Source organism: Rosa chinensis, chromosome 6 (genome assembly GCF_002994745.2).
Source record: "Rosa chinensis cultivar Old Blush chromosome 6, RchiOBHm-V2, whole genome shotgun sequence".
In the NCBI taxonomy this organism is placed as follows: domain Eukaryota; kingdom Viridiplantae; phylum Streptophyta; class Magnoliopsida; order Rosales; family Rosaceae; genus Rosa; species Rosa chinensis.
In genome coordinates this window covers 49,185,335-49,195,022 of record NC_037093.1, presented here as the reverse complement: position 1 = coordinate 49,195,022, position 9,688 = coordinate 49,185,335, and the positions used below count along the sequence as shown (strand labels likewise).

At 37.0% G+C, this 9,688-nt stretch overlaps 1 long non-coding RNA gene across 1 annotated transcript; it reads left to right on the top strand.

Annotated features, from left to right (window-relative positions):
• The first annotated feature begins 2,160 nt into the window (after nt 1-2,160).
• Nucleotides 2,161-5,642, top strand: LOC112173622. Its single transcript, XR_002925621.2, has 3 exons — nt 2,161-2,766; nt 5,033-5,201; nt 5,316-5,642. It is a non-coding gene; the product is annotated as an uncharacterized LOC112173622 (long non-coding RNA).
• The last annotated feature ends 4,046 nt before the right edge of the window (nt 5,643-9,688 follow it).

Below are 9,688 nucleotides of genomic sequence, written 5' to 3'. Positions count from 1 at the left end.
TGAAGGAAGTTTTTGGATAATCCCAACGTATCAAAAGTCAACCTTGAACCCCCCTAAAGTCACACTTTACGAATAAAAATTCGTCTGAAACACTTCCGCTCCGTCCACGAGCCACTAAACCGTCCGATACCCACAATTTAAATTCCGGAAAATCCTCGGAAAATAAATACGAATTTCCGGGGCATCACACCTTTATTGAACTAACGCCTACTAATCTAGTTGAGATTGTGGCACCCCGAAGGCCGGACTACCACAGTTCCGCCACCCCAAGGAACCCTACACCCACAACACTTGGGGAGTAAGTGATTTTGGCCTAGAATCCCTTAGAGATGTAAAGCCTTAACGTTGAAATCCAAAAGAGATGTAAAGCCTTAATGTTGAAATCCAAAAAATGAGCCCACAATTTTTTAGCTTACATAGTGGGCTTGGCTCATAACCACAATGCTACGAACTAGGCAAGGACGAGAAGGGAAGATGGTGTAGTATTGAACTTAAGACTTACATCATTAATATTTTTAGCTCAAGTTTACATTAGGTTCATTAAACAAATTTAATGTGAGTCTTTTCAGTTTAGCTCCTTATGACCTATATTCAAGTGAAGATTCTAATCCTAATGTTCCACTTTGGTGGTAAGCAATCATGCACATCATCAACCATACATGTCTTAACAAAATTTGACGAAATTAAACGTCTCAAGTAAGGAGGCAAATAAACTTTAAATAAAATAATTTGTGGTTTCCAAAAATAATCCTCTGTACCCAAGCTTCGACACCAACAACTTGCAAAACAAACTAAAGTAAGTGTTAGGCTCCTACATCCAATCATTGCACATGCCCGCCGCCGTATCTGAGTTTGAAAACAATGAAGTGATTTTTATAAGGGAAAATAATACAAACAGTATCCAACCTATGGCCGACTCCGAATTTCTGTACCCAAATTTTCAAAACTATCACTTTGGTACCTGAAGTTCGGACCCCGACCCAACTTTAGTACCTAGAACACTGTTGACCGTTACGGAGTTAGTCAACTGTCAAACTTTGAGGGGTATTTTCGTCCTTTCACTAAATTTCTTCTTCTTCCTCAAGCTCTCTTCATCTTCTTCTTCCTCCTAACTCTGTCATCATCTTCTCCAGACCATTGGCAAAAGAATGAAACCAGAATTGGGGCAACTTAACTTCATTTCTTGGATCTGATCAGGCATCACCCATCTTTCTCTCTTTTTTTCTTTTCTTTGGGCTGGGTCACAATTTTGTTTTCTTTTTCTTTTTTCCCACTCTTTCTCTCTTCTTCCTTTTTCTTTTCTCTCTTCTTCTTCCTTCGCCTGCTGGTAGATTGAGGGTGGGCTCTGGTGGGCAGGCTGTTGGCTTGCTGCGCTGGGTGGGCTGGGCAATCGCAAGCGCAGGCGCGGGCCGCAGGGCTACTGATGCTGGGGCAGTAGCGCGGAGGGAGATGTACGCGCAGAGGGGGGTGGGGCTAGGCGAGGCAGGGCAGCGCTCGGCCTAGTGTGCTGGTCTGGCCTGCTGTGGGGCTTCGCGACAGGGGGGGAGGGGGGGGGTGTTGGGCGGGCTGAGCTGGAGAGGAGGAGGCACGGGGCTGCTAGAAGAATTTTTTTTTTTTTGGTCGTTGATAATGGTTAGAGAGAGAGAGAGAGAGAGAGAGAGAGAGAGAGAGAGAGAGAGAGCAAAGAAGAGGTAAAATATATATATATATATATATATATATATAAATAATGAATTAAATATGAAAAGACGAAATTACCCTTCAATATATGCCAGCTGTCAGACGCAGTTACTGAGTTAACGGCTTCAGGTACTAAAGTTGGGTCGCGGTCCGTACTTCAGGTACCAAAGTGATAGTTTTGAAAATTTGGGTACAGAAATTCGGAGTCGGCCATAGGTTGAGTACTGTTTGTATTTTTTTCCCTTTTTATAAAAATGTAGTAGGAAAAAACGGGTTGCAATCCCACGTTATCGTCACCAAGTAAACATAAATCCCCAGCAATTAATCTCTTTCCACAACTTCTCTTATATTCTTTTTGACTTTTTTTTTCTAGCCCAAGACCTAAGTACTAGATTGTGAATTTCAATCCATATATATTGTTTTTCAATAAAGAAAAAACAAAAACAACGAACTAGAAACAAAACCGGCGACAGGAACCGCCCCCTAACTGATCAAACTGGAAGGCAGTGCTCGTAAACAATGGGAGCTCGGGAGTCCAAAGAGCCACAGAAGGAATGGAATGCCCATGGTTTGCTAGGTTATCAGCAAGGAAATTAGCTTCTCTCCACACGTACATGAGCAAAAGAAACCGAATCAAAATGGGAAGACAGCCTCTTAATATATTGGATGAGGAATTTAATTCACCATGGTTCAAGGCAGCCTTCTATAAGCAAGCAGAGCTTGAGAAGTAATGTTGGAGAGATGAGAGAGACTTTCACGAAGGGCCATCGCTTCAGCAAAAAGAACATCGATTCATGATTAAACCCAAGTTCTTGGACATAGCTAAGAGACGGCGCTGGCTAAACGAGTTGGCACTGTACACTGTTCATCTTGGCCTGAAATGAAGTGTCGGTTTTGCCCTTCCGTTTTCTTTTAATTACAATCTGCCGCCACCCTTCTATAATCTTCTACATCCGTCTTAACGCAGCAGAAGACACCGCAGTCTGAATATTTTGGGAAACTTTCGATTTTGTGAAGTTGAGCTCATTTGATCAAATCGGAGGATCCGATTGAGCAATCAGAGATATATGAGAGATTAAGCTCCAGGTAAGCTTCTTATTTGGTCGAATGGTTTCACATTTTGGGTGCGATTGGTTGGGTTTTGAATTTCAGTGCATGCAACTTTGGGTGGTAGAAAATTGAAATGGAGAGGGAAATAGCTTTGGTTGGATAGATAGTTTGAGAATTAGGTGAGAGACCGAGATTGATTGATTGGGTTAGGGATAGGGCTATGTCTGGATTCGAATTCTGTAATCCAATTACAATCTCCAAGAGCTTTTGGTGGACTTGGACAGAGTGAGAGACAGAGAGGAGGGGACTTTTCGCTGCCAATTTGCTGAGGGAAAGTCTAGAGAGGAGGAAGGAATGTCTTGGTCGGTTTCAGTCTGCTCCCAATTTGGGAATTTCCGTTTCACATTCAAAGTTTCAATCTTTAAATTAAATATCAGCTAACTTATAAATTTTTCGGTCAATTTTGTTGGGTTCAGCTTTTTGAGATTATTCGATTGAGGGTTTTATGTAAAACTTCATCATCCTGGGCTTGCCTTTGATAGTTTCTTCTAATCGATTGCCATTTAAAGTGGTCTATGCTTTGGGTTCATCTGTTTCTTTTGCTTTGCCTCATTTGTTTTAGATTTTGTGTTCATATAGTATACATCGAACGGAGCCTGCATCATAAGACAGATTTTGTGGGTATTTTTTTTTTTGAGCTTCTTCTGATCGTTTATAAGCTCAAATGGTTGTTTTATGTGTTTTTTTTGGGTTAATTGGTAATTTCCTTATTCAGGGCACGATCTGTTGCACGAATGAGTTTTCTTCTCTGAATTTCTTGACTGCCAATTCTAATCCCCTTAACAGAAGTAAACCCTTAAACCTTTTTTCCTTTTGGGAATTTGATTAAAGTTTGTTCCTTTTCTTTTGTGATTGAATCTTGGCAGTCAAAACTATTGCAAAGAAGATAGAAAAACAACCTGGAATTATAGTGACCCTGTTTGGAAGTGTTATCAAAAGTTAATTAGTTTTATGCATCTTAGGCAAACTTTAATTGAAAATAGTTTGTGTGTTAGGTCGACTGCTGAGATAATCAAGGAAGTGAATGGAAATTTAAGGTATTCAAATTTCGGTCTGTATAGTACTTGGAAGTCAAAACGCAAACTTAGTTCAAGGTGAATGCCTTACCGGAAAAAATGTATACATATAGTGCTGCAATTATAAAAGTACAGTTTAGTGGCACCAGCATTACCCTTTTGCATTCCAGGCCTATTTAGAAATGTGACTCGTATAGGTTGCAGAAAGTAACTAAACAATTAAGGTTTCATTTGACACTACAAATGAGAACTAGCCCAGTTCTCTCATGTTGGTCGATCATTAAGGTTATTTTGTTTGGTCTCAACTCTAGATAGGCATTAACTGAGCTAATTTCTTAATAGACCTTATTACTTAATCCAGCAAACACTTGAGACCCTACAAGCTTGCAAATAAAACCACACTACTATAAAACATGCAAGACAAGCAATCACAACAGAATTAGGACCGATTACCTTTTCATGCTTTCCTCAGTCACTAACTCACATTCCAATTGCCAATAGTTCCAATATGTAGTCACTCTGTATTCAACTTAACAACACAACCAGAATAAGTATATATATAACAGCTTCACAGGAATACGACATACTGAAATTACTTGAATGATAAGGTAGAAGCACTCGATTCAAATCTGGAAGCACTCAACTTTCCTAAATTTACCACCCTCTGCTTGCTTTAGTTATACTAAATAAACTTACTTCAGTTATACTATAAATAAACAACATACTATAATTTATAAGTGTGCATAAAATCTTCCATGACTTTTTCATATATGCTGTTAGTTTTCAAATTTTGCTCATATTACTTTGGAAAGCTTTCTTGGTCGTTATGTTTATATGTTTGCTTGAACTGGAAAAATTAATGAATAGAATCTTTGGCTTTTCATTTTTCATAAAAATCAAAAACAGAAAAGTGATTCAATATGAAGTCCAATACCATGATGCATATACAGCAAAACATTATCAGGATTAAGCATTGAGAACTGGTTTGAAACACTGCATCAATGATGTTGTATTTGCATTTGAAAATCACAGTAAAAGAGACCTGTTTTCATTGTTATTACTACAAGATCTGATGAGATGTTGAAATGATTGTTGATTCACTGTTCTAATTTTCATAATCCGTTATTTTAAATAATACAGTATATGAGTCATTTTTGACAATTAATTCAGCCTGAAAAGACAAACACTTATATATATTGGCCTATTGTATGTTTGATTTTATGCAGAACACTGGCTTCCAAGGATTCACACTTGAAAAAACCAACAGAGATAATGCTACTGTAAGAAGAACTGAACTACTTAATTGGAAGAACAACTAGAGCTGCAAAGACAATCCAGACTGAACTTGACAGACTATTAGGCCCGACCTAACATCAAGAGCCTGATATCACTAAGGTAACTATATTCTGCAGATTGGAAACTAGATGTATGCCGAACTAAATCAGTAATTCTATATTTTGTGTTTAGCCCTACACCAATTTCATATTCTGTTGTTTTTATGCAAAACAGACACAAGCACAATGGGAGTACCTGTAGAAGCATAGCTTGCACTCCTACTATAACAGTTCCCTTCTACCTAAGGCATTGCACTTCTTAAATTTCGCGTACATTTGGTTTTGCCTGAGTCAGTTGTTCTGTCAAGTATATTGAAAAAAGTTTATCATATTTTTTATCTAATTCAAAGTTGGATAGTGGTAATAATTCTCATTTCATGTTTATATTTTTCATATTCTTCTTCAACGTCATCCAAACATTGATCCTGATGCTTAATCTTTTGTTTGAAGCATGTTATGTCAAAGATCATTTTTCGAAACATTAATTTACATCATGTATACACTACGTGATCAAATTATTTTCCCTCTGTCCAATTTGGATTAACTTGGCTTAATTCAAGCAGAGAGAGATCAATGGCCGTAAACTGCAAGTGAGACTCCTGCAACCTCTTACTAAACTACCTGATCATCAGACTACTTATAGTCTTTGATTTGAACTTATAAGTACGAAAGACTATAAGTAGGGTAGATCCAGGTAGTGTTAAGATGATCAGGTAGTATAGTTACAAACGTATTCTCTTAATAACCTCTTACTATACAAATCAAACCAAATAACTTTAGCTAAACTTCCTTCAATTATCTGAATAAGATGTAATAATTGGTATTCCAGTGTTGTTGATTATACAAGCAGAAGCAGTTACTCTCCTAAACAACCTCTACCAATCACTTAAGCTAAACTAACTTCAATTCATTGATAAGAGTATGGTCCGCGGCAAAGCACGGGCACAATTTCTAGTAAGTAACCAAGCAAAAAGTTTCACCTTAGGAGGAATTTTAAGCCTCCACAATTATAGAAAACAGTTTGGATTTAGAATGCTCAAGTAAGTGAGATGACTGAAGATTTGAGGCAGATTTAATAGTAAACTTTCCAAAGCCAATTAGACCCCAAACATATTCATCAGGCCTATGCACCAGCAGCAAAGGTAACGAAGTAATAGTTCGTAAGGTATCATCATGTAGAAATTGTTGAACCGGAGCAAGGTTCCGAGAACCATTAGCAATAACTTCATCAACAGTTGGAGTGAGATCAAGTAAAGGTTTTTGGTTATCAGGGACAAGATTATATAAAGGAAAAGGAAAGCACCAATTAAAGGTCCGAAAATTAATTTGCTCACCGTTACCAACAATCCAACGAATACCTTGCAAAAGGAGAGAACTAGCACCTAAAAATCTAAAATACCTCTACATGCTAAAGAATGGTGTGATTGCTTACGAGCCAAGAAAAAACTGTCCCGACGAAGATATATATCTGTTACATAATTTTAAGTTTTTAACCCACCAATTGGAAGTTTCAGCAATAATCTTCCAAGCTAATTTGCAAAGGGCAGCTTTATTAAAAGTAGCTGGTCTCACAACCAAACTACCTTTTTCTTTTGGGGAGCAAATTTGGGACCAGGCAATGGGAGGCTAGCCCGAGGTAGAACCCCAGAATAACTTCCTACACTCAGCATCAACTCTAGAAGTAACTCGAGAAGGGCATTTAAAACAAGAAAGAACATGATGGGTAAACCTGAGAGATTAGCTTTGAGAAGAGTAAGTTTACCACCTCGCCAAAGAGTATTAGCTTTCCAGCCTGTAAATTTCTTCTGCATTCGTAAAACTAATTCTGTCGAGTTAACTGGATCTTTCCAAAAAACAATGTTATGGATACCTAAATATTTCTCAATATGAGCTTTATGAGGAATACCGAGTAAAGCACAAATATCATCTTTAAGTAGACAAGGAACATTATTAGAAAAATAGCATGTAGATTTGTGATAATTAATTTGCTGGCCTGAAGTAAGAGAAAAAAGATCAAGAACTTCCTTAATATTACGAACTGCAATTCCAGTAGCTTTAGCAAAAATTAAGCAATCATATGCGACTACTAAATTAGAAACACGGAAACCAAAAGGAGAAGTGAGAAGGCCTACCTGGGGCTTAGCAACTTGAGCCAACTGATTTAAATGACGGATTAGAGGTTCCATACAGATGATAAAAATGTATGGAGACAAGGGATCCCTCTGCCTTATACCTCTAGAAGGTTTGAATTTACCTTGAGGAGATCCATTGATCAGCATTGAAAAAGAGACAGTAGTTTTATGTTTCATAATTAAGTTAATCCAATGAGGATGGAACCCAAAATCTAATCAAGCATGGCTTAATATACTCCCAATTCAAGTAATCATAAGCTTTCTCTAATTCAAGCTTTATAGCTAAAGAACCAAGTCTAGCTTTTTTTTTCTTGTTAAAGGAGTTAAACATTTCATGAGCAATCAAAATATTATCGAAAATAGAAAGTCCCGGGCAAAAGGCACCCTGATTAGGCGAAATACATTAAATCAAGAACAGGCCTTAATCTATTAACAATAATCTTGGACATAACTTTGTAAGCTACATTGCAAAGACTGATTGGTCTATAATGGTTAACAACCTCTGGATTATCAATTTTAGGTACAAGGGGCAACATTAGTATGATTAAGTGTAGAAAGATCAGTGGCATTCAAAAAGAAGTCATTCACCAGCTGAAATAACGAAGAACTAATAATATTCCAATGATGTTGAAAGAACTTGGCATGAAGAGTGAAGACCATCTGGTCCAGGAGCCTTAAGAGGACCAATGGAAAAAAGAGCAATATAGACATCATCCATTGTAATAGGAGATAAAAGAGCAGAGTTATCCAAATCAGAAATGCAAGGAGAAATAATCTGTAAATAAGTCGTCATACTTGAGTTGTCTAGAGTTCTAGGAGCAGAAAAACGTTTGTTTAGAACATCTGGTTCTAACTTCTAACAAAAATAGAAGCAATATCAGCACAATCATCATGCCATAAGCCTAAATCATCCTTAACTTTGAGAATACACTTATGTTTACGACGAATTAGAGCTTGAGTTGGAAAGTATTTAGTATTCTCATCTCCAAGCTGCAACCAATTAGTACGAGCTTGTTGTGCCCAGAATACTTCTTCAGCTTGATAAGTTGCGTTAAGCCGAGCATAAATTAAGTTGTTGTTCTTGCATAAATAAGGCATCAGACCAAGAATGTGAAAGTTGACTCTGAATCAATTTCAGTTGATCATGCACAGTAGAAAGAGTTCTAAACAAGTTAATTACCAAAAATATTGCGATTCCAAGTTTTAGCTAAAGCTTGGAATTGACCAGTATAAGTAAGAAAATCCTGAAAGTGGAGAACCCTGAAATGAGGAACTGCAAACTGTCTTAATCAGATCAGAAAAAGAAGGGTGTTAAAGCCACATGGCTTCAAACTCAAAACCTCGGCAAGTACATTTTGTAGTATTATTAAAAGTTAGAGAAATAGGAGCATGATGAGACCCATGAATGGGAAGATTGGTTAGAGTAGCATGAGGGAAGCGAGTAAGCCAAGTAGAATTGGGTAAAGCTCTATGTAGCCGTTCATAAATTCTACTAGGAATAATTGCCCGCGCGTCGCTGCGGGAGTTATGCCGTTGTAGAGGATGTTGTAGAGGAGTTATGCATATTTAGTCTGAAACTTGTGGAAGTTGAAAATTTAATTGATGAAATGAGATATTAAATTTTAAGAAGAGATTAGCAAATATATATCTGGTATTTTATCAACTTGATTTGTTGTCATTGTCAAATTGTATGATGAAGAAACAACTAATTGCAGTGTAGAAGTAAGGCAGCGGATATTCAAGTTCATCAAGCATTCACATTATAAAACTTGCAAGCTCTGCCTACTTTATGTATCATCTAATGACTGTGGTTTTGGAATACTTGTTAATATCATATCAAAGAAACTGACTGAATACAATTGACATGAAACTGAAAATGAAAGAGTAGAAAAGAAAGTGCTAATACAGGTTAGGAAAATGCTCTGGAAACCTAAGTAAAGATCCAATCTAAGCGCCTGAAATTCCAGAAGGAATTCAAGAAGTGCAGATTCCGCTAATAGAAACGTATTATTCCGCTTTACTTGGTTGTATGAGATATACTCACGGTGATTCAAATGCAGTAGACCCAATTTGAGCATAAATAGAATTTTGTGGTATGTAAAGGAACTAACTTCAACACCTCCAGTAAAAAAAACTTAAAACTTCATCATTACAGTATACTGAAAACCAGTTCATGAATCAAAAACATATGCCATTATCAAAAACACATACCAGTATGATCACTCCTATATCTCTGAACTTAACAGAAAACAAATAGATATCTACTTTGAGATTGGTAAAAAATTAAGGAAAAGAAAAGAAAACCGATGTTTTTTAGGAGAAATTTCTATATAGTATATACACAGACTACCAAAAATATGCATGGATATAAAATTGTAAGGACTAAGGAGAACTAAAAGCTATCAGATATCGATTT